Consider the following 5887-nt stretch of genomic DNA (forward strand, 5'->3'; position numbering starts at 1 on the left):
AAAAATAGTTTGGGTGGATGAGGGACTATGGAGGATTTGTAGGGTGGATAATTATAGATTAAATTTTTATGACAAGGACTACCATAAACTTTGCTTATTGCTTAAATTAGTAATACTAATAATAGCACTCAATTAGTAAATGATTGGATAGAAGAGATTTCTTACAGAAAAGTGAGATTTTGATATAAAATATATTCCTATTTTTTAAAAAAAATGTTAAATGTATAAACAAGGAAACTACATTATATTAAAAAGTATTTACCAAAGGGGGAAAAAAAGAGAAATTAAAAAAAAAGTCTCCTGGTTTTGATTGCATCACTTTTGTGAAAAATCTAATACTGACACTATGCACCATATTCTTAGGAGTCAATTCATCTCCCTTTCTCTTGCAAAATATTTATTTTTTTATTCATTTTTTCAAATGCTTTATTAACTTCTGATTTACATCTTTCATTTCTGTGAGATTTTGAGTTACAAATTTTCTCCCTGTTTTTTCCCTACCAACCACCCCAAAATAGCAGTCCCATAGGATATCCCCTCCTCCAATTTGCTTTCTCCCATATCTTCTCCTATACCCACTTTGACTTTTCCAGTAGGGCATAGTGGATCTCCATGACCCAGTGCCTCCCAATTACACGTAAAATAGTATTATATATATATGTATATTTGATTTTAAAACTTTGAATTCCAGATTCATTCCCTTCCTCCCTTGTCAACCACCCTCACTGGGAAGACAAGCAGTTCAGTATAGGTTGTACATGTGTACTAATGCAAAATATTAACATAGTAGATCTATAGTAAAATACAGACTATATTTCCCCCCCTCCTATCCCACCTCCCAAATGTTCTATTCTCTGGTTTGATCCTGTCCCTTTTAAAAAGTAGGAGCTTCTAACTTCCCTCGACCCCAGCCTGCCCTCCCTTCCATCATGCCCCATCTCATCCCCTTCCCCCCTATTGTCTGTAGGGTAAGATACCCTATTAAGTGTGTATTTCATTCCCTCCCAAAGCCAAATTCAATGAGAATAAGGTTGACCCATTCCCTTTTGCCTTCCTATCCTTCCCCTCCATTGTAAACATTGTCCTTTGCCTCTGCTATATGAGATAGTTTGCCCCATTCTTTCTCTCCAAATCTCCTCTCATTATATTCCTCTCTCACTTATTTATTTCACCTTTAAAGTATCATCCCTTCCTATTAAACTGATCCTGCACCATCTATCTATGTATGCCTGAATACATATATAAACATAGTCACATATGTATTCATATGCCTGTATACCATCCTACATAGACATATATATGTCAATGTATATATATATATATTCCCTTCAACTCTCTTCTTACTGAAAAATGTTTCATCAGTTAAAGTTATCATTTTTCCATATAGGAATGTTAATAGTTCAACTTTGATAAGTTCCTTATGATTTCTTTTCCCTGTTTACCTTCTCATGCTTCTCTTGCTTCTTGTATCTGAATGTCAAATTTTCTGTTCAACTCTGGTTTTCTCAGCAAGAATGCTTGAAAGTCCTCTATTCCACTGAATGACCATATTTTGCCTTGAAACATGATACTCAGTTTTGCTGGGTAGGTGATTCTTCTTTTTATTTCCAGCTCCTTTGACCTCCGGAATATCATGTTCCAAGCCCTTCAATCCCTCAGTGTAGAAGCTGCCAGATCCTGAGTTATCTTGATTGTATTTCTGCAATATTCAAATTGTTTCTTCCTGGCTGCTTGTTCTTCTCTCCTTGATCTGGAAATTTGGAACCTGGCTATAATATTCCTAGAAATTTTCTTTTTGGTATCTTTTTCAGGAGGTGATCAGTGGATTCTCTTAACCTCTGTATTGACCTCTGGTTCAAAAACATCAGGGCAGTTTTCCTTTAGAATTTCTTGGAGGATGATTTCTAGGTTCTTTCTTTGGTCATGGCTTTCACATAGTCCAATATTTATTTTTTAAAGCAATCGGGCTTAAGTAACTTGCTCAAGGTTACAGAGCCAGTTATTTCTGGTTGTGGTTCTAAGTATCTGAGCCCAGATTTGATCCCCAGATCATCCCAACATTGGAGCTGGTGCTCTTACTTGCTGAGCCACCTGGCCACCCCATTCCAGTCCAATAATTTTTAAAATTATGTCTCCTGCATCTATTTTCAAAGTCAGTGATTTTTCCAGTGAGATATTTCACATTGCCTTCTATTCTTTCATTTGTTTGGATCTGTTTAATAGCATCTTGATCTCTCATAAATTCATTAGCTTCCATTTGCTCCTATCTAATTCTGAAGGAATTATTCTCCTCATTGAGCTTTTGAGATTCTTTTTCCATCTGGCAAATTTGCCTTTATAAGGCATTCTTCTCCTCATTGCCTTTTTGAGCTCTTTTACCATTTGAGTCTGTTTTTTTTTTAAGTTGTTATTTTCCTCAGTCAGGCTGTTGACTCTCATTTCTTAATTTTCTTACATTGTTCTTATTTATCTTCCCAATTTTTTCTCCACTTCTCTTATCTGCTTCTAAGGTCTTCTATGGCCTGTAACCAGCTTGTATTTTCCTTTGAAGCTTTTGGTGCAGGAGTTCTGACTTCATTGTCTTCCTTCTGTTCCATGCTTTGATTCATTTTGTCCCCAAAATAAGAGTCTAACATTGGATTCTTCTGTTTGCTTTGCTTCCTTTGCCTGGTCATGTTGCCACTCAATTACTTGACTTTTGCATTTTTTTCGAAGTAGGATTCTGCTTCCAGGGAGGACAGCTTCATACCAAATGCTGGTGTTTTCTCTGCTGCCAGAGGTATTGGTTGTGTGCCCTCTATATAGCCTCTACACACTGTGACAAGCTGGTTGCACACCCCAGGACCTCCACCCTAGACCACAATGCAGATCCAAGCAGGTTAAAGCAAGAGCAATTACCCCTCAGACTGGTGGTTGGTCCCCGTACACTCTGCAGGCCAGGAGCTGAAGAAGCTGCCTCAGCTTCTTCTCACCCTCGGGGCAAAAGCACATGCACTCCCAACTACTGGGTCCCAAAGTCCACACTGCACTGACCTCTCACTTTGTCCTTATTATCTATGTGTTGATAATTTTGTATCACTGGTGATCTGGATTCCCTCCAGCCAGTGGCTGCTCAGGCCCACCATGGGGCTAACACCTCTGCATGGGGCTGGGCTCAGCAACCAGAGCATTGTGCTCGTCAATTCCTGCTGGCCTTCCAGGCTGCTCTCAGTGGCAGTTTAGCTTCTCTGGGTCATTTTGTGGGTTTTGTAGCTCCAAAGTTTGTTCAGACTCCCCTTTTACATAGATTAGAGGTGGTGAGAGCCAGAGCTGTGCATAGGTCCTCTTTCTACTCTGCCATCTTGCCCTTGTCTTGCAATATATTAAGGAACATTTCTACAATTTAGGTATTTTAATAGTCCTTTTCCCTTGTGTTTCAGCATCTTCTGTGTTGATTTATCTCTTTGTGCCAAAGGATTTTAATTGGATTTTCTTCCTACCAAATTCTATGGTAATAGTGTTGTCTTCACCTTCCCCTTATATCCCTATACTTCTAACATTTTTATTCTATTTCATTTGAAGACATATACCCTGAGACCTCTATCTCAAAACTTTCAGTTTCCTCTCACATTAGATAAATCACTTTATAATATTATCCATACCTGCCTGAACTCATTTCTTGGGAGAGAGAACTAGCAACAGCTGGAAACCATTCTCCTTTCCTTTAGGCTTCATTTAGCATCCAAGACATTATGGTCCCCTGCCCTATTCCCTCTGGGATTTAGTCTCTAGAGTAATGGTATGGCAGTCCATTGTTGCCCCAAGCAGAACATACTTCTGCTTTTCCATGTCTCCAACTTCTCCTCAAGGGTTGGGAAGAAAGGAGATCAGCTACATCTTCCCACACATTTGCAAGGTGAGGACAGAAACAATGTGTGCTGGCAGAGACTTCAGCAGTAGGAAGGAAATTTTAATAAGAATTCCAACGTATAAACCAGTGGGATAATTTGTGCTACACTTACAGAAAGTATGAGTTAGTGGGGTAAGGAATGATAAGAGTGTTTGGAATTGGGGATTGACCCCTTTTCCTGTTAATTCATTAGTTTGTTACCTTGTTAAGATTCTTAGTGTTTTAGCTTGTGGTGACAGCTACAACTTCTTTATTTCTTGTGCATATTAGTGAACTTTCCAAGCTCTCCACTGATGTCTTAGTTGCTAAAAATCAATGTCCTTTCATCAGTCCTCATCCTACTTTACCTCTTGGTAGCTGTTGCCTTTACTATTTAACTCATCTAAGGTAGTATCTCTCCTCCTTTGTTTTCTATTACATGTCTCTCTTGATACTCTTTCAACTTGTGTTAAAACTCTGGGTCAATTGACTACAAACACGGAAGTAGTTTCTATACACCCACAGTTTGGATTATCATTACATTTTAAGCTGCTTGAGGGCAGGAACACACACACAATCTCTCCCCCTCTCTTTCTTCTATTTATGTGTTTTTATCCCTAACACTTAGGAGAGTGTTTGACAATATAGTTAATAATAAATTTTTGTTGAATGACCTTTCTTTTAATGTGAATTTTTCTGGGAACTAGTTCTGTGTTATTTGAACAAGGAATATATAAAAATAGGGTTGTTTTTTTTTATTTTTTTTGTTTGTTTTAGAAATTTGCTGAGTTAGATTACATATCCCCACATTTATTAAATCCTTTATACAGTGAATTTCTTGTCAGAATCGTTTATTTATTTTTAATTTTTTTTTAAATTTTCTGGCTATTTAAACTGCTTATAGAAATGGCTTCTTGTGAAGGCTGGGGTTATAGTGGTATTGAGTTATTTTTATTTAAAAATGAGGGTTTGAACACAAATATTCTGAGTCATTCATTTTAGATCAGATCTCCAGTGGTGCCTTATTTGGGGTAAAGTCTACTTTGTTTTTAGCAATATATTTCCAAGACCTTGTTTAGTGATTTATTTTTTTAATTGGCATTTAATAAACATGAATTACTTTGAATCAAAGTGAATCCTATAGTTTCTAAACTGGAAAAAAATAAACTTAAGTAGCTATATCAGCCAAATTATACTTTAAACCCACATACCCCAAATCTCTTGAGCAACAAACTTAACAATGGTCGACTTAAACTTTATTTCAAGATCTCCACTGAAAAGGAACACCTTATCACCCCCCAAAAAATCATTAACTTTTGTCTTTATAGTTTTAATTTTAAATTAGTATTTTTTTTTTCTATTTTCTATCCATTGCTTCTAATGCTACCTTCAATGGGCAAACAAAAGAAAAAAATATTCTATGTAAGAATTCTTCAAATATTTTTAAGCATCTATAATAGTCCAATTGTCCTTTCTCATCTCAGGCTTTACATCTCAAATTCTTTCAACTGATTTTTAGATAGTCACCATTTTAATTTTTCACCATCCTAATTACATTACTCCTGACTCTCCACCTTATCTATAAAATGTGGCAGCAAAAATTGAACAGGATACTTCTGATGTGGTCTGATAGAGAAAGATCAAATGAGGATATCAGTAAACTAACCCTTAATGTTATCTTTCATAATAAAAAACCTCTAATCTGCCTCAACTTCCCTGGATGCTATATCACATTATTGAATCATAGCTAACTTACAATCTAATATGAGACCTGGTTTTTTTTTCAGATTAACTGCTCATGTACTTCATACTCTTCTAAGAATTATGATATTCTATTCACCAAGTCCAACTCCTTTATTTATTCTTTTCATCCTATTCCATACAACAGATTGATACCATAATTATCTTTCCCTTTTTAAACTTCAATCTATCTTTGTACTAACTAAACTTTGTATTAACTAAACCAAATTCACTCTCTCTCTCTCTCTCTCTCTCTCTCTCTCTCTCTCTCTCTCTCTC

Source organism: Petaurus breviceps, unplaced genomic scaffold (genome assembly GCF_028583685.1).
Source record: "Petaurus breviceps papuanus isolate PSGF00001 unplaced genomic scaffold, PetGlider_PUasm1.0 90977, whole genome shotgun sequence".
NCBI classification, from domain to species: Eukaryota; Metazoa; Chordata; class Mammalia; order Diprotodontia; family Petauridae; genus Petaurus; species Petaurus breviceps.